Source organism: Caretta caretta, chromosome 1 (assembly GCF_965140235.1).
Source record: "Caretta caretta isolate rCarCar2 chromosome 1, rCarCar1.hap1, whole genome shotgun sequence".
Taxonomy (NCBI): domain Eukaryota; kingdom Metazoa; phylum Chordata; order Testudines; family Cheloniidae; genus Caretta; species Caretta caretta.
In genome coordinates, this window is record NC_134206.1 from 207,100,775 (window position 1) to 207,124,616 (window position 23,842).

The following is a 23,842-nucleotide window of genomic DNA, read 5'->3' on the forward strand; positions in this document are numbered from 1 at the left end:
CAGAGCCTTTGAACACTGGTGTTGTCTAGATACCATTGACTTCAATGGAGCTGTGATATTTACATCTGGTGTAGGCTCTGAGCAGCACTCACACTTTGTCTCTCCCCTTCCACAGGCAATATTCTTGGCACAGCCACCCAGAACCTGCATCAGCTTTCTAGATGCCCTTCACCTGTGAGGAGCAGAATGTGGCCATGCTCATTCCCAATATCTCTGTCCTGTGCTTTCTGATTAAGACGAAGCAGCTGACTGAGGAGACCAAATCCAAGGCCTTTGGATTGTTAATCACAGGTGAGGGTCCTGCCACTTCCAGTCTCCCCATCCATAGGCCCAGATTAACCAATATGCACTTCCACAAAGCTCCTTTCCTTAGGGGGGCTCCTGACCCCACCAGGAAAAAAAAACCCACACCCAAAACCAAAACTTACCTCTGCAAACTCAAATCACCAATACGCACACATCGTGTTTACTTGCATTTTAATAAAAATCATAACCTAGGACCTTCTGCTATATTCATTTTGTCACAAAGCTTTCAAGCCCCTTAAGCTTTGTCTCTTGGAAGCTGCTATGGTTTGTTTAATCTTAATGTACATGACTCCATATAGCGCGCGCACACACACGCACGCACAAATACATGCACACTATAGTTAAGTTGATTGATTAATTTTATGTAAGAAAAGGCTAGTTGGAAATACACGAGCAGCTCCTCTAAATGAAAATTAATTTAAAAAAGGAACTGCAGGATAAAGAGTTACTTTCGCAAAGTACCAAAACAGAACAATTTTGTAAATCAAGTGGTAACTCACATGGATGCTGCAGTTGAGGGAATGCCACGTTCAGCCCGTGCTGCTGTAGAAGGCCCAGTACGGTCTGAAGCAAAACCAGTTGAAAGCCCCCTTGCCCCTCCAGCTACAGATATCCGAGACTGTGATGGATATTAGTAAGCTCATCATATAAGATATTGTTTCACAATCACCTTTATCATCTTTATTGTTACATCTATCTGAATGGCAGGTAATTGATTATAATGTCTAAAAGTACAGGATTGATCGGGGCCCTTCCCTTTGCCAAAGTCACAGTGCAGATTTCAAAACATCTGAATGGCAGTACAAACACATGCGTGGTTATTTTCAAAGTTATTTTCACTCAGAAGTCAGTCGACAGAGAAACAGTCACTTTTCTGGGAATGGTTGCTGTACTCAACTTCAACTGGTGCTGTGTTCTGTTTCAGGGGCAAGCTTTTTCAGACAAACACGACGTGTGTGGTGGATTTAGTGATGAGATTACTGTTTGAATTAAAAAGTATAAGAGTAGCACTGATCACTTTTGTTAATGTGTGATAAGTTAATCAGTGTATTGATAGGTTTCAGAGTAACAGCCGTGTTAGTCTGTATTTGCAAAAAGAAAAGGAGTACTTGTGGCACCTCGGATACTAACCAATTTATTTGAGCATAAGCTTTCATGAGCTACAGCTCACTTCATCGGATGCATACTGTGGAAAGTGTAGATCTTTTTATATACACACAAAGCATGAAACAATACCTCCTCCCACCCCAGTCTCCTGCTGGTAATAGCTTATCTAAAGTGATCACTCTCCTTACAATGTGTATGATAATCAAGTTGGGCCATTTCCAGCACAAATCCAGGTTTTCTCACCCCCCCACACACACATAAACCCACTCTCCATCAGATATCAAGAATTATAACATTCAAAAACCAGTTGGAGAACACTTCAATCTCTCTGGACATGCGATTACAGACATGAAAGTTGCGATATTACGACAGAAAAACTTCAAATCCAGACTCCAGCGAGAGACTGCTGAATTGGAATTCATTTGCAAATTGGATACAATTAACTTAGGCTTGAATAGAGACTGGGAGTGGCTAAGTCATTATGCAAGGTAACCTATTTCCCCTTGTTTTTTCCTACCCCCCCCCCCAGACATTCTTGTTAAACCCTGGATTTGTGCTGGAAATGGCCCACCTTGATTATCATACACATTGTAAGGAGAGTGATCACTTTAGATAAGCTATTATCAGCAGGAGAGTGGGCTGGGAGGAGGTATTTTTTCATGTTTTGTGTGTATAAAAAGATCTTCTACACTTTCCACAGTATGCATCCGATGAAGTGAGCTGTAGCTCACGAAAGCTTATGCTCAAATAAATTGGTTAGTCTCTAAGGTGCCACAAGTATTCCTTTTCTTTTAGTGTATTGATACTGAGCTATCAAGTTAATCAGTTTCAAAACGAGACACAGTACTGGTGAGAGGTGCTAAAGTGAATTGTGAAGGTAATCATATTTCTTGCTGAAAGAAGGTTCTTGCGTTGTGAGGACGATGGAAAAAATGGATCAGTTCATAATGGAAATATTTGGGGAGTTTTATAGCTAATTTTCAAATCTGATAACTTCCTCACAAATCATGTTCAGAAGTTCAGTATTGCTGCGCATGGAAAACCATCATATATTTCCTCCACTATCTGCAATGAGTTTTTGCAACTGAGGGGGAAGAAAGTTCTATCAGCAATACAGCCAAGTATTACTGTTCAGTTGACAGTATTCCCACTGTTTCTCATGTTCATCAGCTGGCATGCGCTGTTCATTTTGTTAACAAAAGCAGAAATCGCATCCAATGTTTTCTGAAATTTGTGCCCATTTACTGTCATTCCGGTGAAAGTCTTGCGGAGAATGTGCTGTGTACTCTAAATAAGCTATGACAATGCTGTCAACAGGTCAAGAAAGTATGCCGGGTTTCAGACACAGATTAGGCCAATTAATGTTCCTTGTGCTACACATTCTCTGAACCTCTGGACACTGTAGTTACTAACGTGCTACCTGCAAGCCGTACCTTTTTTTTTAGCTTCCTCCAGCAACTCCATGCCTCATTGCTGGGTAATCCTTACAGAGAGGCTTAAAGGAAATGAAAATAATTGTCTTTTGTTTCTGATATCTGTCTAGCACCTGTTGGACCTGCCCCCTGAATCCACAAAAGCCCGATGCCACAATTGTTTAAATATACGAGAAGCTCTGGATAAAATCAGCAAAGACATTGCTGAATATGGGGCTACACAAACAGAAGCTCAGTTCTTTGAGACAAGATGGACTGTCTTGAAACTGCATTTATGCAGTGCTATGGAATCATATCCTCTAGCAATTTCAGTCAATAAGTTCCACACTTTAAAAAGCAAAGCCTGGTTCTGCTGTTCAACTCCTGCAGTCACTGGCTGATTTTTGGTTTTGGTTTTATTGCACCTGAGGGATCAGATTGATGACATGGAAGCACCTGCAAAGTCAAAGACACCGATTGTATCTCAAACCTACTACAGTGAAACTCATCAAGTCCCAAAACATAAACAGCAGGCATGTGAATCCAATACACCAAATGTGGAGCTGCGATGGGCAGAAACGTTTAGAGTAGAAACTTTTAATTTCATATGTGATCATTTGCAAATGTCCCTGCAAAATTACCTGGAAGCTTATATTTGTTTATATAAATGATTTGGGCTTCCTAACCAATTTCAACACGGTACCCCACTCTGAGATTCATTCTGCATTTGGGTTGCAAAATATCCTTGAGATCTTGAAGCAACTTGAGTTTGAACAGTTTTGTTCTTTCACAACAAATAAAAATTGTAAATTGCCTTTTAAAACAGCAGAAGGATCTTCACCTGGAATCAACTCTTCCAGACCTAGACATCGCTCTTTGCATTTACCTCCCATTACTGTTTACAAATACTGAAGCATAACTGTCGTTCTCCAGAATGAGCAGAATTAAGAGCTATGACCGCTCAACGATGGGGCAGTCCACAATGAAAGCCCTTGCCTTAATGTCCAGAGAGTATCTTGACACGAAGCCTGGACTTCAGTGACATAATTGAATTGATCACTGGACTGGAAGTTGGTGGTTGCCTAGGAACCAGTTAGCGTGACCTGATTACATTCAGTGTGGGCAGAGGATAGTCCCAATCGCTGATGCATATATTTGGTGTTCCAAAAGGGCTAATTTCCCAAAGATGAAGAAAATTATGAGTGAAATTGATTGGGTCCTGCAGCCTGATGGCATGAATCTGAGCAGCCTCTTGAACAGCTGTGTCTTCTGTCCTCCTCCTTCAATCTCCAGTCATGGTCAAGGAACCATGCCACCATTCTCTCCTTCAGTAGGGCTGTCCCCCTCTGAGCCTTCTACTCCTCCATCCTTCTCTGGTACTGCGGCTGATCTACCTTGGCCACAATGTCCTGTAGCATTTAGTCCCTGAGCTTGTTCCTTCTCATACAATGGGGAGCACACACTTCCCAAAAGTCCTGGGTGGATTCCTCAGTCCATCTGAGGTGGAAGGGCCTAAGGCAATGAAAGAGCATACTGAGGAAAGAAAAGGAAGGAAGAAAGAAAGACCCCCCCCTTTTACATTCAGCATCATGGTAAGGGTATAGGTTGATATTTATCATCTTGGGGTTTTTTAATTCATTCTTTATTCACTGGCCTGCTAAGAAGCTCTGGCCAGTCACATTGCCAGCCCAAACACATTACAGTAAGAATTACATTTTAAAAATTGTTACTAGTTTGGTTTTCATGTTATTGCAGTCAGGACAAGCTTTAGAAGACAAATCTTCTAGAGATGCCGGACTGGAAGGAGGGACTCCTGTTTCAGGCCAGCTGAGGAATACCATCTCTATGAAAAGGAACTTTTTCAGTATCTGGTGACTGAACAGCATATCAGTGAATGGAAGGGGCTAGTGAACTAGAAGAGGCTGTTATAAGTCAACTCTGCCCTGGAATCTGACCCACCATCTAGAATTTTTATTGCTTGAAAACTTTTCAAGCATCACCAGCCAGGAATAGGTGAAAATTTGGGCAAATATTCATAAGATGCTGAACTAGGATGCAAACTCTTAGCAGCTGTGGAACCAACCCCGCTCCCTCCCTTCCCACACCCTGGACAGCACAGACATCCTGGACAGCATGCCACAACCCGACAGAGGCACAGGAAACCAACTGTAGCTGCCCACAAGGAGCTCTGTTTGCCCACCCCAGCCATTGGGATTTATAAACCTGACAGCTTGGGAAATGCAAGCAGCAATGAAACTCAAAAAGTGTTCTGGCATGACACAGTTACAAACAGAGCATTATATGCAGACATGTGCACTCGTGCTTGCTAAGACTCTGACCCTAATCCCTTTTTTGAAGAAGCAGCATGCATTTAAAAGAAAGTAATTGCTAGCTGTCTGTTTGAATCCTCCCCCGGTCCCTCTGTACATTCATCAAGCTGCAAAGAAAAGTACTTTGCTAATTTAATCTGTCCTATGAGCTGATCTTCCATATAGTGAGCCAGATTGTGAATTCATTGAGCTATAGTGTCATCTGAAAGTTGCACCTGAACCACTTTCTTTGCTGCCAGCTTACCCAGCATTTCCATGCAGACATCTTTAAAACAGGCTATCACTAGCGTTTCACCGATTGTGTATGGCTTTTTAGCCTTAGCAACGCGAAGCGCTACTTTATAAGAAGCTCGCAAAGCACAAGTATTTATGTGTGACACTTCAGAGATCTGTTTCTGACAGCCTTTTAAATCAACATGCTTTCTTTCAAAAAACTCTTTCGGCTTTGAACTAATTTAATTATGTTTTGTATTCAAATGCCTCTTGAGCTTTGACGGCTTCATTGCGTCATTAGCCAACACATCGTCACAAATAACGCACTGCGGTTTTGGCACTCCACCATCATTCATGGCTACAAAACCGAACTGAATGTATGAGGAGTAATATTTCTGAGTAAAGCTAGTACAAATTCTTTTTGCTGACAATACTTCGCATTCATTTACATTGCCATCATCTGATTCAGAATTACTTGCGTGTTCAGCAACCGGATGTCTCTGCTTGACAAATATATTGATTGGGCCTCACTTCTCCATCTGTAAATTAGGCATAAAAATAATGAAGATAAATTCCATTACCCTGGATATATACTTAATTTATGATATTAGGATGAAAGCCGAATAAATGCAGTGGGAATGCTTTTATTGAGAAATATGTGCGGGAGAACATTGATTAATAGGGTAAGTAATGTTAGGATAAGAAGATGATATACATTTTAAAATTAAATTGCAAACAGGATAATAATTGGAAAGTTAAGATGGTTTGAACATATGGAAAGAATGGATAATGAACATCAAAAATAAGATTTACCTGTCTGAAAGATATGAAGTGAGAAAGCAAGGAATTTCTAGAACTTCCTGGCAGAAACACATAGATTTGATTCTAGAAGAGGGGAAGGCTGTAAGTAAGAACAATGAGAGCATGTATGAAACAATATATGGATATGGAGGAAGCAAGGACTGTCTATTTGGCTATAGGTGTGTGGTGCTCAATCATCTCCATCTACCTCGTAAGGGATACAGCAGAATAGGATAGAAAATCATTATTAAAATTTTATAATATTATTAGTACTTACATTCTCAGATCAGTGGGTTCGGACGGGGTCCCAAATGACAAATGTGCAGAGATCCATATGATGCTCTTTATTCAACTTCTCGACGGTAACTGCCGTGGGGCAGGGTCTTTATATGCGAAGGAGTGGGATAAGTGTGCGCTCGCGCATCTCATGCAAAACATGCTGTAGCACTATGGCATAATTATCAATATTATAATATGTGCTTCTGAAAACATAATATTATTTAATATTGTTGACTTTATTGACTGATAATTATTCTTGGTGGAATTCCAGTGTGATTTTTAAATTATACTATTATTTCTTTCTATCTTTCCGGAAACTTGCCGCGGACCGGCAGCCAACGGCTCGCGGACCGGCAGCAGTCCGTGGACCACCACTTTGAGTAGCACTGCTCTAGACAGCTGCAGTCCACAGGGCCCTGGGCTGGAACCCAGAGTAGAGGGCAGGCCCAGGTTCCCCCCAAACCTCCCAACTCCTGATCAGACACAGGAGGAGTTGACCTGGACTGTGGGTTCCACCAGAGAGGAAGGTCTCTAGGCTGTTTCCTGACCCACATGGTGGATCAGCAGAGACTGCGGGGATTGTTCTCCTTCCTTTTTCCCAGGCTGGCCAGTGATGAGGTTAGCTGAGTGAACGGCAGGTTTGAGCCACTAGCAAAAGTGGCCAAACTCAGGGCTGCCGTGAATCTCTGAGGCAAGCAAATCTGCCAGTAAGCGCAGGACCCATCAAGGCAGAGGAGGAATTTTGTCACACCCTTCAACTACCAAGTGCTCTTCCGGGACCTCCACAGCAGTCTGGATGATGCTGACCACTCTTCCTGGCTGGAATCCACTACAGTCCCCTGTGTCTGCCCACTTGGCTGCAGCATGTCTCTGTAGCCTTGTCCCTACTTTCAGTCCCCATTGGAAGAGTGGAACTGAAAATTATGCTCTGAGTGGAGACACCAATGAAGTGTGTTTGCATAGTGCACAGGACATGTTTGAAATGGCCCAGAAACGATACCGTAGGTATTTATATGGTCACCATTACCATAGTAGCTGAGTGCCTCACAATCTTTAATATAATTTACCCTCACAATACCCCTGGGAGGCAGGGAAGTGCTGTTATCTCCACTGTAAAGACGGGGTGTGTAGATTACATGGTAGCTGTCTGTAATTTTATTTACAAATACAGGCAGTCCTCAGACTTACGACACAATTGGTTCCTGAAAAACGCGTCTTAAGTCGAAACATCGTAACTTGATTTTCCCATAGGAACAATGCTGAATCAAGCACCATAAAGTCGAAACCAACATCATAAAGTGGAAACAGGATGTCAATTTACAAATGTCGCAAGTGCCATTTGTCATAACACAAATGTTGTAAAGTCGAGGAGTGCCTGTAGTACATGTATTCTGTCTGTTTGCATGATGATTACTGTGTTTGCTATATGATCACAAGGGGTTCATTCCAGCAGGAGCTGATGGCATTTATGCAGGACCCTAGCTTCAGATAGGTCAATTTAAAAGTATTTAAAGGTACAGTGCAGGTGTCCTTTGTTCTGAAGTTTTACCTGCAATCCTGCTGGGTCTGACTTTGACTGGAAGGGCACAGGTGGAATCCAAGTGGGAAACTAGAACAAAGAAATTTGTGGTGAGTAAAAGCATGGCCCCTGAAGTTAAGAAGGGAGAGAGGAAGAAACAGTTGGGGAGGAGAGGAGACTGAATCCCAGACTCCAGAGGTGGGGGTCTCTGGAATCAGCAAGGCCTAAGCATTTAAGTGAGACATATACGCGTGTAGACCTTTCATATTAAAACCTCTCATTATACTTTGTTCCTACCATTAAGATTAAACAATACTTTGTTTTAAAAAGGCGTGGGGTCGTTTTGTTTACCACTGGTCACAGCTGCTGAAGGGAAGTGTTGCTGGTGGCCAAACTCAGTCAGATCTGCTAAATAACCATGGTTGGTACACTGGGTACTGCAATCCTGGGCCCAGCCAAAGAGAATGGGAGAATGGCGGGATTCCACTTTATGAGAGGTGAAAGCAAGAGGCCCAAACACCTGGGGGGATGTGCTCAGAGACCAGAAATCGGGCAGAGGAGCAGGTAACACAGAACTAAGAAATGGAGCTGAGACAGTGAGACTAAGCAATTTGCCCAAGGTCACTCAGGAAATCAATGACAGAGCAGGGAGTGAATACTGGTTTCCCAAGTTCTAGGAGAGAGGTGCCCTAATCATTTGTGAATCATTCTTTCTCTCACGAGTAGATGCCAGCTATATAGTACCTGAAGTACCTCAGTGAAAGTGGATGGGTCAGAAATGTACAAAGTAGAATTGAGGGAAAGAGTGAAAACCCCACCTTTTGTGCCTTTCCTCCAAAGCCAATCAACAAGTATAGAATTTGGAGAGCTCCCCTTCCCTCCGTACAGATGAGGCAACTCTAGGTCACGTCCTTTTCAACGCCTTCAGGCTGGTTGGTGGAGGGGAGAAGAGACGCACAGAAGCATAGAATATCAGGGACCTCAGGAGGCCATCGAGTCCAACCCCCTGCTCAAAGCAGGACCAATCATCAACAACATCATCCCAGCCAGGGCTTTGTCAAGCCTGACCTTAAAAACCTCTAAGGATGGAGACTCCACCACCTCCCTAGGTAACCCATTCCGGTGCTTCACCACCCTCCTAGTGAAATAGTGTTTCCTAATATCCAACCTAGACCTCCCCCATTGCAACTTGAGACCATTACTCCTTGTTCTGTCATCTGCTACCACTGAGAATAGTCTAGATCCATCCTCTTTGGAACCCCATTTCAGGTAGTTGAAAGCAGCTATCAAATCCCCCCTCATTCTTCTCTTCTGCAGACTAAATAATCCCAGTTCCCTCAGCCTCTCCTCATAAATCATGTGCTCCAGACCCCTAATCATTTTTGCTGCCCTCCGCTGGACTCTTTCCCAATTTTTCCACACCCTTCTTGTAGTGTGGGGCCCAAAACTGGACACAGTGCTCCAGATGAGGCCTCACCAATGTCAAATAGAGGGGAACGATCATGTCCCTCTATCTGCTGGCAATGCCCCTACATATACATCCCAAAATGCCGTTAGCCTTCTTGGCAACAAGGGCACACTGTTGACTCATATCCAGCTTCTCGTCCACTGTAACCCCTAGGTCCTTTTCTGCAGAACTGCTGCCTAGCCATTCGGCCCCTAGTCTGTAGCGGTGCATGGGATTCTTCCGTCCTAAGTGCAGGACTCTGCACTTGTCCTTGTTGAACCTCATCAGATTTCTTTTGGCCCAATCCTCCAATTTGTCTAAGTCCCTCTGTATCCTATCCCTACCCTCCAGCGTATCTACTACTCCTGCCAGTTTAGTGTCATCTGCAAACTTGCTGAGGGTGTAATCCACGCCACCCTCCAGATCATTAATAAAGATATTGAACAAAACTAGCCCCAGGACTGACCCTTAGGGCACTCTGCTTGATACCGGCTGCCAACTAGACATGGAGCCATTGATCACTACCCATTGAACCCAACAATCTAGCCAGCTTTCTATCCACCTTATAGTCCATTCATCCAGCTCATACTTTTTTAACTTGCTGGCAAGAATACTGTGGGAGACCGTGTCAAAAGCTTTTCTAAAGTCAAGGAATAACACATCCACTGCTTTTCCCTCACCCATAGAGCCAGTTATCTCATCATAGAAGGCAATTAGGTTAGTCAGGCATGTCTTGCCCTTGGTGAATCCATGCTGACTGTTCCCGATCACTTTCCTCTCCTCTACAGCATGTGAGAATGAAACTTCCAGAAGAAAATAGCTAGAGCCCTGTGAAATTCCACTCGTTGTCACCTGCCCCACCCCTAGCCAAACCTGAGTGACGCTGTGACCTTTGTGTATGGGCTTGAAACACCAGTCGTGAAGCTTGGCCTGTCCACCTGCAATTGGCATTTTGTTTTATCTGTTGAATTGTTTTATCTTGTGTTATTTTGCTTTTACGAAAAACTCAGGGCTCTAAAAATAGCCCTAAAAGATCAATGCTTTCTCCCTCGTATAGTGCCCCGTGTGGAGTCCAACCCCATAGGCTATTAGGCAGTCTGACACCCACCGGCAGATTCTCTAGTTCCCTAAGGGGTAATCCCTTCTCTAAACAGATTTCCCCCCTGCTTGGTGTTTCCAGCCTGTGACGTCAATATTGACTTTTTGGTTGAACTAAACAGTTGGTATTTTTGCCAGAAGGTCATAAAACATACACCTGGCTCCCCCAGACTAGGAGCCCACTGAACAACCACCAAGTGCCCGATTGTGGCAAGGGGGAGAGGGCACAAGGAGCTTTCCACACACCTCCCACACCACAGAGGGGACTGCCACAATCCCAGTCTTTGTGTTCCTTGAGTGGCAGTCATTGGACTCTCCAAATTCAGCACCAGTCTGTGGATTGGAAGTAGAACTGGAGAGAGCATATAGCTAAACCCTGTAAATGGGTTTAGCGCTTGCAGTCCCACTAGGTATGTCTACACTGCAATCAGACACTTGCGGTTGGCCCGTGCCAGCTGATTTGGGCTCATGGGGCTCAGGATAAAGGACTGTTTAATTGCAGTGTAGATGTGCAGGCTTAGGCTGCAGCCTGGGCTCTGGGACCCTATCACCTCACAGGGTTCTAGAGACCGGGCTCCAGCCCAAGCCTGAATGTCTACACCACAATTAAACAGCCCCTTAGCCCGAGCCCCCATGAGCCTGAGTCAGCTGGCACAGACCAGCCATGGGTGTCTAATAGCTGTGTAGACATACCCACTGAGTCCTCCAGAAAGCCTTAGGGAAGTCCCAGGCTGTAAAGACCACTGGCAAGTTCCCCCTCTCCTCACTCCAATACAGGCTGTTTCTTAAAAACCACAACACAGACCAACATATACTTTCTGTTGTGCTTTCTGAAGTGAGTGTTTGACTGGATCAGGCTCACTTTACTAATAATCAAGCAAAGTAATGGTGATGAGCCGCATGTCTCTGACTGGTTTTAGTGCCTTACCAACTGCAGCAGGCCTTCTGCCTTGCACACATAGGTGCTGGAACTAGGGTGCTGGGGGTCCTGCAGCACCCCCGGGCTTGAAGTGGCTTTGATCATACTCAAACTTTACAGTTTGGATCAATGGCTCTCAGCGCCCCCCACTATACAAATTGTTCCAGCACCCCTGCTTGCAATTAGATGCTTAGACATTTTTTCCTGCAAGCAGCGCTATCAATGGACCAGCAAGTGATGCAGATTAGAAGTAATTAAGTTAAAAAGCTCAAACAGGAGGGGAGAAAAATGTCCTTTTGATCTGCAAACATAAAGCCCAGGGTCAGCAACAAAGAATGTGGGGCCTGAACCATAACATAGACACTAAATAACAGTGACTCAGCTCTCCCTTCCCTCTGTAAATCTGGAGTAAATCCACTGAAGTCACACCAGTATAAAACTGATGTAAAGTGAGAGCGGAATCAAGCCCTAGCTATTTAAATCTTACTTCATGTTAGAAAGGCTGCTTAAGAAGAACTCCTCCCTGAAGTCAGAGAAAAGTCATTGTATTGTTTGGCAGAAGTCCAACGTGATTTCATTTTCTGCGGAGGATTAAGATGCATTAACAGTCTGAGCAGCAGCAGTTTTCTTGCCAAAAAGGTCTTTTTCCTGGCTCACGTTAAATACTAGGACTTGCAGGTCAGGAACTAACACCCATCAAGGATTCCATGAATTTTCAATCAAGTGCAACATTGTAATTCTGCCTGGTGCAAACACTGAGTTAATTGAAATGTGCAGTCTAGGTTTTGCACATTTCATGTTATCCATATGGAAGGTACAAACCCTGTGTCTAACAAAGGCAAACTAAAAATAGCCTGTGACTAAATGCCAGAAAGTCCGTTTTAACCACATCTAAAGGCTGCAGAGAGGGCAGCTCCTGATTGTCTAAGACTCCATCCACGCTACAAGTACAACCCTGGTTTGATAGCCAATCTGTGACACACCCCACAGCTGACCTGGTTGCAACAAACGTGGTTAACTTGTACCCACACAGTAGCTTTTTCCTAACATGACCAGGAGTTACCAGGTTTGTGCGTCCACCCCGACTACGCTGCCCATTCACGTTTGTAGCCACTTCCTAGTGGGAACACCTGCACAGCTTTCCCATAGTGCTTCGCCGGGGACAGAGTCCAGAGAACATGCACATAGTGTGGAACGAGCAGTGCCTGGGGCAATGTACGGTGGGATATGCTACCTTATCAGAGCTATCTCTAACTACTTACAAAGTCAGTTCAGAATAGTCCAGAGTAGACAGAACCACAGTAATTTTTCCTAAATATTTCAAAGGACAACGCAAAGGGAAGGGAGAAAAATATATCACCTTCCTTTAAAGTTATATTTAACCCCCCAAAAAACAAGAAAGGTTTGATATGAAATTAAAGTTTTATTATTGGAAGCCATCAGTACTGGAACAAACATCTCAGCCACGAGAGCAGTTTTCAAGCACAGCTTTTTTCCTTCTACACTTGCAGGGAGCTGAGATTTGTACATCTGCAATAAGCAGACAAGTGGGTGTGATTTTAGGCTATGCTAAACTCAGGTTCTCATTGCCATTCTGTTCTGCTTTTACTCTGCTGAGGGATTACATAGATTATCCAACTTTATTTACTAAGAAATGATCTCATATAGCAATGTACAGCTAGTTACGTCATTGCGACAAAGGAATATGTATCATGCAAATGCATGGAGACAACACTCATTTTTTCAGGGCTGGGTATTACTGTTTTGTGCTCACAGAGTTTCACTTGAGTTATAACTGGCTGAGGGCCCTTAATACTGCAGGGCCTCACCATTCAATCACATGATAGTTGACATTATTCTGTCTTTCAGGTCATATTTCTACATTCATGTGGTCATATCCTGCTCCCAGATACACCATGAAATTAATGAAAGTTGCACTCATGCAGAAGTAGATACCTGAGGCATATGCTACCTTTCTGTCTCAGCTGTGCTGATTTAAGGAGCTGTTTTTCTCTTCTTACAGTAAGTGCAAGGAGGTAAGATTTTATCTGCTGCCAGCAAAGAAGGAACTGGAATGAGAGAATCACCAGAAATTGCTAATGCCTGCCCTCCCCCTGAGCTGTTATCTATTGTTTTGCCAATGTAACTGGAGTTCAGATGAATTGCTCAATGTCAACAGCGTCATCCCAGTGAGAAAGCCACAAGACCTCCCCTTTGTGCCTGTTGGTCTCCAGATGACTGATTGAAAACAGTCACTTTAGTCATTTGTAAGTCATGGGCCAATTCTGTTCTCATTTAAACCTGTGTAAATCTGGGGCAACTCTATCAAATTCAGTATCATTATTGTGGAGTATTACCAAGGATGCTGAATAGTATTTGGGCCAGGAACTTTCCAATGGTTTCTGGCATGACCAAATTTATTCAGTAGGAGAGACTTTTCTGATGAACAACCAGACAGATAAGGATCATAATGATCAATGCACAGACAGCTCCCACTTCCACAGCTGCAGAGGTCCCCTGGCAATGGAACTGTCCACTGTCTGAGGGAGTGGGGCTGGATATGGGGAAGCTATTCAGGAGTTGTACGTCCCCTGATAATGCAGGGGTGAACGTTACGTAGAAGTCTTCAGGTGCCCAGACAAAGTATATAGGGAATTTGGTGATGGGGCAGTTGCAGGCCATGGAGGGACAGAGGATGCTCTGGTGCATGGATCCTCCACTGCAGAGATATATTTGGACCTTAGAAACTTTTCCGGACATTGGTCTGAATTAGCTTCTGTGGAGTGGGTTTAGGGATGTTCTACCCCCCAGGTCAAGCAGGAATTCTCTTCCAATGAGCTTCTTTGAGCTGGAATTCCAATGCCTGGCTTCTGCTATTTGGGCTTAGTGCGGCGTCCCTGGAGTTGCTCCTTCATGCACAGGAGCTAGAGAGACACTGAATAAGTTTAGGTACCAGAGATGATCACAGTCTGGTGGGAATGACTTATGCATTCAAATGAGAAAATCATCTGCTGTCCGACAATTGGGATGGGAGTGGTTGGGCCTAGTGATTAGAGCAGGAGTCAATAGCTAGGAATAGGAGCCAAGGGTCAGAACCAAAGTCAGAGGCCAGATGCCAGAGCCAAGGGACATAGCTGAAGTCAGGAATCGGAGTTGAGGGTCAGAGCTGGTTTACCTGGAGTGAAGCAAGGCAAGGCTAGGTCTGAAGCAGGAACAGGGCAGGAGCAAGGCTGGGAACAAACAGGCCCAGGAGCTAACACAACCATGGGCAAATGCTTTGAGCAGCTGCTGAACTGCTGCTGGCCTCTTCCCACCCATCAGGCAGTGTAGTCAAGCAGGCAGCCTGCTACAGTCCAGCTGTGCTTGTTAGGGTGCCTGGAACCTGGCTCTGTCGCAGGGGCCGATTCCTAAAGGTCTCCCGCTTCCTCCCTCACTGAGGGCAAATCTTGGGGCCTGGTTTCTTGGGGGTACTTCTGATGGAACTCTCATAACAGGTCTGGGGCATGGATGTTCTCTACTCATTCCCAAGACTGATCATCTGAACTGCAGTCTTCCCAGTCCAACAGGCACGGGAGCCTTCCCCTAAGTTGCAGAGGGTTGAGGATTTGGTTGACCAAGTACTCCTCCTGTCCACAAATCCCAGCTATGGGTGGAGGGTTGGAGTGGTTTGGATATGGGTTCTCCATGTAGGGCTCTGAAAATGAGATGTGAAAGATGGGGTGGATCTTCAAGGGTTCGGGCAGCTGTAACCAGAAGGCAACTGGGTTCACCATCCTATAATCTTAAAGGGGCCCAAGTGTTGGAGTCTAGTTTGTCAGACTGATGAATCAATCTAAGGGTGTGGGCAGAAAGCCACACTTTGTCCCCTATGGCCTGATCAGGGGCAGCCTCATGGACTTGGTCCACATGGTGTTTATAGACTTCTTTGGCAGAATGCACATGTTCCTTGAGCTCCTGGTGCACTCTGTGTAGGTGGGAGGCTAAATCCACAGTGCTCGGGGAACTTATAGGTAAGTCTGGGTGTTACCTCCAAGAGAGCAGTCTGGTGGGTGACCAATCTGGATGAAATGAGTGACCTGTCTACGGACTCCACTCACTTGGGGAAGCCTTTCAACTGGGTCAGGATCTTGTGTGCTCAGGCAAACTGCAGATCAATGAAATTGCGTGAGGCACCCAAGTCCACCTGCGCCTCTAGGTTGCTGTTGGGCAACACAGGGTTCCGGAGCCAGAGAGGGAGATGGTGATGTGTTGGACACTGACTGGCCACTGCTGGGGAGAGGGGAAGGACACCAACCCAGCCCAGGGCCTGTTATCAGAGCTGCAGCTGGCGGGAGCTGGGAGCACGAATTTTTTTTCATGGTAGCATTCGGTCAGACGGTCATCCACCTTAACGCATAAGTCGACTAACGCCTCCAGGCTGGATGGGGATTCCACCTGTGCCAGTTCATCTTTAATATCATTGTTTAGGCTCAGCCAGAATGCTGGGGAGCCTCATTCCACTCAGTGTCTGTTATAACGTGTCACAGCTCCACTGTATATATAGCAACTGGCCAGTGTCCCTGCTTCGACACCTGAACCATGGCTTCAGCCACATGCTCACGACTTGGATCATAGCTCAAATGAAGTTCTCAAATCCCAGAAGCAGGCTTGATTTTTCCAGGAGCAGAAATGCCCAAGCCAGGGTCTCCCCAGTAAGCAGGCTCATAATTAGTCCCACTCTAGCTTGGTCAGTGGGGTACAACTGCAGAGGTAGCAGAAATAGGAGCCAACACTGATTTAGGAACCCATGATGTTTGTCGTGATTGCCATTTGTCAGGCAAGGGAAGCTGAGGGATGGGAGGGAGGGCTTGCAGGGAGTGGAGGTCGGAACTGAAGATGGCACAGTTTGAGCTTGCAGGGCTGCATTTTGCACCTGCAGGGTGGCAACCTTGGCCCACAAGGTCTGTAGGGCTCCCACTATCTCTGTCAAAGACATATTGGCCTTTGTATCATCCATGCTCACTGTATCAGTTCTAGTGCCCTCATTGTTTGTATTTTTAGAGCTGCTCAAAATGTCAGAGACCAGGATGTGATTGGTCAGATTAGTGGTGGGATCCAGAGTCAGGCCTACTAGCTGGAGCAGCAATTGGTAGCCAGCAATAGGAGCCCAGGGTCAGAGGCCAGAGCCAGAGCCAAGAGCCAAAATTGAAGTCAGGAATCAGAGCCGAAGGTCAGAGCCTGTTTACATGGACTGAGGCAAGGCAAAGGGCTAGGCTCGATCTGAGGCAGGAACAGGCCTGGAAGCAAGGCTGGAAACCAGCAGGAGCTTTAACACAGCCATGAGCAAATACTTTGAGCTGCTGCCAAAATGCTGCTGTTGCTGGGCTTTATAGCTGGTCTGCTGACTCTCTCCACCAATCAGGTGGTGTAGCCAACCAGGCAGCCTCCTACAGACCAGTTGTCTTTGTTAGATTGCCCTGAGACTGGCTCTGCTGCAAGCCCTGATACTTGACACCTGCCCTCTATGGAGAAGATACTTGCGTGGGCTCCTTTGGCTCGATTACACTTCCAGAGCACAAGAGGTACACGATTATATCTTGTTAAAAGGCACCAGTTGTAATCGATCTCTCTCCCTTAATGGATCTTTTCCCCCCTTGGAGACTAAAAGGCTCCAGGGATTTCTCTGTAGAAGAGCGAGCATGAGTCAGATGTCATCGGATGAATCATCTAGGGGAGGTTTCAAGAAGCAATGAGTGAATGTGCACCAATGACCCAACTGCAACACAGGAGCAAGTATCATAGCCAAAACATGGCTAAGCCTACAGACGTCCCACAACCCCGAAGACATATGGTATGTGAGAAGGAGAGACAGGAGAGTTAGGGTCTCTCAATCCAGGCTATGTACTGAAAATCCTACAAGGGAAAACTGGACTCATAGAAGAAGTCTTAAGCTATGACTTGTAAAGACAGTAAAGAAAAACTTTCCAAGTATCTGACGAGGTACTGGGCAGAATGTGCATCTCATGTGACACTAAGCTTTATGGAGCACACTCAGCCTGATTTAGATGAGGCATCTGGATTTACTGCAGAAGACACTATATCTGATCCTCACGGCACAGAGCAGCTTGAGGCTACTGAGATCTGCTGTAGATGGTGCAGATCTGCTACAACCCACAGAGCTGTACCAAGGTGGTGAGAGGAAAGTGATCAGGAACAGCCAGCATGGATTCACCAAGGGAAGGTCATGCCTGACTAATCTAATCGCCTTTTATGATGAGATTACTGGTTCTGTGGATGAAGGGAAAGCAGTGGATGTATTGTTTCTTGACTTTAGCAAAGCTTTTGACACGGTCTCCCACAGTATTCTTGTCAGCAAGTTAAGGAAGTATGGGCTGGAAGAATGCACTATAAGGTGGGTAGAAAGCTGGCTAGATTGTCGGGCTCAACGGGTAGTTATCAATGGTTCCATGTCTAGTTGGCAGCCGGTATCAAGTGGAGTGCCCCAAGGGTCGGTCCTGGGGCCGGTTTTGTTCAATATCTTCATAAATGATCTGGAGGATGGTGTGGATTGCACTCTCAGCAAATTTGCGGATGATACTAAACTGGGAGGAGTGGTAGATACGCTGGAGGGGAGGGATAGGATACAGAAGGACCTAGACAAATTGGAGGATTGGGCCAAAAGAAATCTGATGAGGTTCAATAAGGATAAGTGCAGGGTCCTGCACTTAGGACGGAAGAACCCAATGCACAGCTACAGACTAGGGACCGAATGGCTAGGCAGCAGTTCTGCGGAAAAGGACCTAGGGGTGACAGTGGACGAGAAGCTGGATATGAGTCAGCAGTGTGCCCTTGTTGCCAAGAAGGCCAATGGCATTTTGGGATGTATAAGTAGGAGCATAGCGAGCAGATCGAGGGACGTGATCGTTCCCCTCTATTCGACATTGGTGAGGCCTCATCTGGAGTACTGTGTCCAGTTTTGGGCCCCACACTTCAAGAAGGATGTGGATAAATTGGAGAGAGTCCAGCGAAGGGCAACAAAAATGATTAGGGGTCTGGAACACATGACTTATGAGGAGAGGCTGAGGGAGCTGGGATTGTTTAGCCTGCAGAAGAGAAGAATGAGGGGGGATTTGATAGCTGCTTTCAACTACCTGAAAGGGGGTTCCAAAGAGGATGGCTCTAGACTGTTCTCAATGGTAGCAGATGACAGAACGAGGAGTAATGGTCTCAAGTTGCAGTGGGGGAGGTTTAGATTGGATATTAGGAAAAACTTTTTCACTAAGAGGGTGGTGAAACACTGGAATGCGTTACCTAGGGAGGTGGTAGAATCTCCTTCCTTAGAGGTTTTTAAGGTCAGGCTTGACAAAGCCCTGGCTGGGATGATTTAACTGGGATTTGGTCCTGCTTCGAGCAGGGGGTTGGACTAGATGACCTTCTGGGGTCCCTTCCAACCCTTATATTCTATGATTCTATGATCTGTTTCGAGGTGGATGTTTCTTATAGCAGAGGTAGAGCTGAGACCACCAAACTGCCATCGGTGAAGCAAGAGGCAGATACCAGTTGTAGGTGGCAGAGAGCCTTTGAGGCAGCAGAGCTCATGAAAGCCAGAAGTAAAGCAATTTTACCCATTATGATTATTTATATTTTGCCAGTGCCAAAACTCAAAAATTGGGGGCACATATTGTGCTGGGCACTGTACAGAGAAGATCCTCTGTGCTCAAGAGCTAGGTGTCACACAAGTGGACAAAACACACACACGGGTATGGCTGGGTTGGGAGGATGAGGTAACAGGATGAATAGAGTTGAGCATAAAAGCAAAAGTCACAGCACCCCCGTTGTCCAACCAGGGCCTGAAGCTAGTGATTTGTAGGCATCATGGCAGAGTTAGGTTTAATTTAAGGCCATAGTCCATCAGGAGGTGCCAGGCTTCTCTGAGGACGTAAGGCCACCTCACCCTGATGCAGGTGGCACAGAGCCCTGTGAAGTAGCTGAATCCTGATACAGACTAATGAGCTCCTGAGCCCCCTTTAGGCAAGGCCAGCTGGGTGAGGCTGCTGAACTCATGCCAGATGCTAGGAAGCCCGGGATGGGGTAGGTCTAGATGTCATTAAGGCACAGCATTTCCACCTCTCTCCCCCATTTCCTGGTACCAGCACCCAGGCTGCCTCAAGGGGCACCATGACATGATGGACCTCTTCTCTGTGCCGGTCCTTAGTGGGGATTTCCCCTTCAATGGTGCTGACTCCTTGCTCAGAGTCTCTAGAATGGGGTAGAGAGAGGCAGAGCTATGGTGGGAGAGTCAGGAAACCCCAGGGCAAGCAGGGAAGGAGTAAAGAACAGCAGCTGGAGGGGAGATACAGCTGGTGACAGCATCAAGGCCCAAGGCTGGCATCTCCTATTGGGTTTGCTGCCTTGAAGGAGGGTGCCAGACACACACCTTCAGAGGGATAATAATCCTTTGATCCTGAGCAGACAGCTGGGGGAGCATGCCAGCTGGATTCACCACAGAGAGCTCAGCCAAGGGGAGGTGGAACTGGATCAAACCTCAAAAGGCAACTCTGCAATCAATGAACCCCCAAACCAAAAACCAGTAGCAGGAGAACAGGAGAGCCAGCAAATTGTCAGGAAAGGGAAAGGGATGGAGAGTGACAGAGGCACCCACTTCTGCATGCAGCCCAAAATCACTGCCTTCTGTTGTTTTATTAAATTGACAGAAATAGAGACAGATAAATTAATTAGGTGAAACCCTCAGGAAAGAATCAAGTTGCATCAGCTTTTAGCTGATCTGTGGGATCAGATGCAGCTGCCAGCAGCAAAAAAGGAGCTGATGTTAATGCGCACTAGAGGCTGTAATGTGCCCTCCAGCGGAGTGAAACATCCGTCAGGTGTCAAAGTAAAGAATTCCTGAAAGAATTTCCTTAAACACCGAACAAGGAACTTAGAATAAAGAAAACAGCACTGTCCCTAACACAGCTATGTCTGCCTCACTGTGGCACTTCTGCTTAGAGCCTGTCCCAGACCTCTCCTGCCTTGGCATCCTCCACAGATTTAAAGTTCTGATTTCTGTGCTGAGGCTGGCAGGCTACCGATGTGCCTTCTTATATCACACGGAGCCTCCGAAGATATCTGGGTGGCCAATATGGTTCCTCATTTCCTCGGGTATATTCTGAAAAAGGTTTAAATCTCATCACATGCATACCCAATCTTTGGCATCTCGGGAGCACCTTTGTCTAGGTTTACTGTTTATTAAGGATACGAGTGCTCTGAGGCCTGGCACTAGCTGAAATTATCAAGACCTTTACATATTTTGTGAACCTGTTACATGCCATAAACTTGCCATATATTATTTCTCTGTTAGGAGGAACCTAGTCTCAGTTTCTGAAAGCTGTCTGGATCAGTATGCTACGATAAACTTCCAGTTGTCGCCAGGTACCAGGAACTGCACCCTACTGACCCCACAGCTACTGGTGTCTTCTGAAATAGCCACAGACTTGGAAACATGTAAAATACCAGTAGTGAGGTTGTGATCAATATGGTAGAGAGCTGTGACTTTAATAAAAGGTGGGGTCAGGCCCAGAGGCTGTTTTAAACAGTTCATAAAGAGTTTGGCCTTCTGAGGGCAGGTTATGTTTGAATTTGCTCCAAAATCGTGTCATACCCAGAAATTGTATCAGTTCTAATATGTTTTCAGGTGGTGGCATTTCAACTGTAGCTCTGAGGTTCTCACACTAACCTCCCTCAATCTTTACAATCACAAGCCCTAAAAACGATAACAATACATTTTCTCTCTTCAATTTTAGCACAGTAGCCAGACTTCCTGTAACTTTATGTTCTTCCTCAAACTACTTGTGTGCTAAAATGTCATCCACAGAAACTCACCTCCGTCTAAGCCATGCAGAAGCTCACTTGTTATGCTTTGGATGAGTTCTGGGTGCTTGTAATGCTGAATGGGAAGCAATAAAAAAAAACAACTTCCAAACACCGTGATCAAAGTTGTCAGCTTGGAACTATCAGAATAGGTGGAACTTGCAAGAATCCACTAGCTGCCGCAAGCTGACTAACTGGTCACCTAGGGCTACGCCTACACTTGGAGCTAGGGATGTGGTTCCCAGCTCACCTAGACATACTTGCACTAGCTGTCATTGAACTAGTGAGCTAAAAGTAGTAGTGTGGCTGCAGTAGCCTGGGCAGCGGCAGCACAGCCTCGTTGGCCCACGTACGTACCCATGGGATCCAGGCAGGTTTGAACCCAGGGTGGCCAGCCCATGCACCACTTGCTGCTGCTGGTGCTACTATGGATACACTATTTTTAGCATACTTGCTTAATGAGAGCTAGCACAAGTATGTCGTCTCCAGCTGGGAATCACACCCCCAGCTCCAAATGTAGACATTCCCTTAGTTTCACTGAAGCACCTATAAGTGCCGGTGTATCTGGTAATTAAATGTTGTTTTATAGCTTCTTACAGCAACACTCATTGAATCAGAATAGATAGTCCTATGCCTTTGCCAGCAACAGTACACCTGGTGAATATTCTCTTTTTCCAGATGTGAAAGGACATCAGCGTCACAATGCTCTGCTAAACCAAAGCACTGGCACAACCTACACTGGACCCACGGTTAAAATGATTGTCCAAATTCTGCGTGCCCTTGAATTAGTGTAGGGACTCCATCTGAGTTCAACGGGAGCTCATCCAAAGGTAAAATGTGGCCCTTAAAAGGAGCTCAGGCTAGGGAAAAGAGAACAACAATGAAGATAAATATATTGCAAGAAAAAAATTAAGAGACAAGAAAGCTAATTTTCCTGGAATCTAGACATATAGTTCTCAGTTTGCATGTGGGCCAGGAATGCTGAACATGCAGAAGACATCATAAATATCACTGCACAATGATCACATAAAGTCTACAGGAAGCCTGATGTTCATTTCAGTGATTGTTTTATGTGCTACAGCATAACAATTTGTTAGGCAATTTCCAAGTTTTAGTTGAAAAATCACATCTATTTCTCTGAGTTGTTTCTGCTTTTAGGCAAAAAAATCAAGTTTTGTACTATGCAAAACAAAGGGAATCTATAAGACTGAAAGCAGGATGGCACCTTTAAAATAATAGGAAATTGTACTAGGAAAAGATTTTGCTTCAAATTTTATCTACTCATCAAAAACTGGAGAAACTGTACAGGAAAAATGGATTAAGAAAAAAGCCATTAATTTGTGATGTTAATCAACTGTAGTTCTCAGGAAAGTGTGAAGGCTGATATGGAACATAGGTATGGTGTTGGCAGACACTATGCAGGCTTCACTCACTAGGCTCTGTTAATGCACTTCATTCCTGACCTTTCTAGTCCTTGGGCCCCTCCTGAACAGAAAGAGGCAACTTATGCCAAATTGTGTAATAGAGACATTGTGCTAATATCTGTAGGGACCACCCAACTCATGTCACTGGTGATCTCATCCAGATTTGGCTGTCAGGCTTCGGAGTTGGAAAGCTTAGCATGGGAAGCCAATGTTTTAACACCCAGCCTCCCAGCCCAGCCCTGTCCAGATGCAGCTAGGACCAGGCATTTGCATTCAGATATTCCCTTCTTTTTTTTAAAAAGTATTTTTTAAAAACTTTTTTAAAAGCCCTAAAAAAAATTGGTCCATTTCTTTATTTTCATGTAGAAAGGAACAAACATGTCTGTGCTGAGGTGACCATTTGGCCAGATGATCTCATTTACCCCTCTCCATTCTCTCTTTCTTTTTAGCTGTTACAGTCTGGTGAAGGAAAAAAATAATACCTTCCTTTTCTGTTACAGACGGCAGCAGTATCCCTGTCCCCTTCATTCTCTCTCCTTTCTACCTCTTTTTCTGGGTCTTTCCCTTCTTCCTCCTTTCCTTACTTGTCTCACTCACACCATTCTCTTTGGAGCATGCTATGAGGTGATGAGCTAAACCATTGGATTGACTAATATCACTGACAAAGTTCACTTTGACTTGTTCAGAGCACAATTGAGTACACAATGGTACACAGGTGCCAACAGCCCTAGGGGGGCTGACACAACCCATCCACTGTAGCGCAGGCCATCTATCAATGTATTTATATAGGATCTCATTGCCATAATAAGTGAGAGCCTCACAGCATTAATGGATCTATCCTTCTAGCACCCCAGGAGGCAGGTTAGTATTATCATCTCCATTTTGCTGGTGGATATCTGAGGCAGAGAGATTGAGTGATTTGCCAAAGATCATGTAAGGAGTTTACAGAAGAGCTGTGCCTTCAGCCCAGATCTCCCAAATATCACCCTACTTCTGCAGAGAGACAGTGGCAGCAGGAAGCAGTCATAATACTGCTGTCTACACCTCCATCACTTATTTGGACAAGATTACAAAATAATGACATTTTAAAAAGCCTCCCTTATACTGCCATCCAGAATAAATGATAAGGGCCAAATGCTGC

At 45.2% G+C, this 23,842-nt stretch overlaps 1 long non-coding RNA gene across 4 annotated transcripts in view; it reads right to left on the minus strand.

Moving 5' to 3' along the window:
• Positions 1 to 2,160: 2,160 nt before the first annotated feature.
• Positions 2,161 to 23,842, minus strand: part of LOC142069010 (uncharacterized) — a 63,779-nt gene continuing 42,097 nt past the window's right edge. For 3 of the 4 annotated variants that reach the window (XR_012664819.1, XR_012664820.1, XR_012664818.1), the window contains 5 exons: positions 7,998 to 8,057; positions 6,447 to 6,616; positions 6,182 to 6,269; positions 5,844 to 5,907; positions 2,161 to 4,337 (listed from right to left, as the gene is read on the minus strand). This is a non-coding gene — a long non-coding RNA (uncharacterized LOC142069010). The remainder of the gene's footprint in view (positions 4,338 to 5,843; positions 5,908 to 6,181; positions 6,270 to 6,446; positions 6,617 to 7,997; positions 8,058 to 23,842) is intronic. The other variant, XR_012664821.1, reaches the window with a different exon arrangement.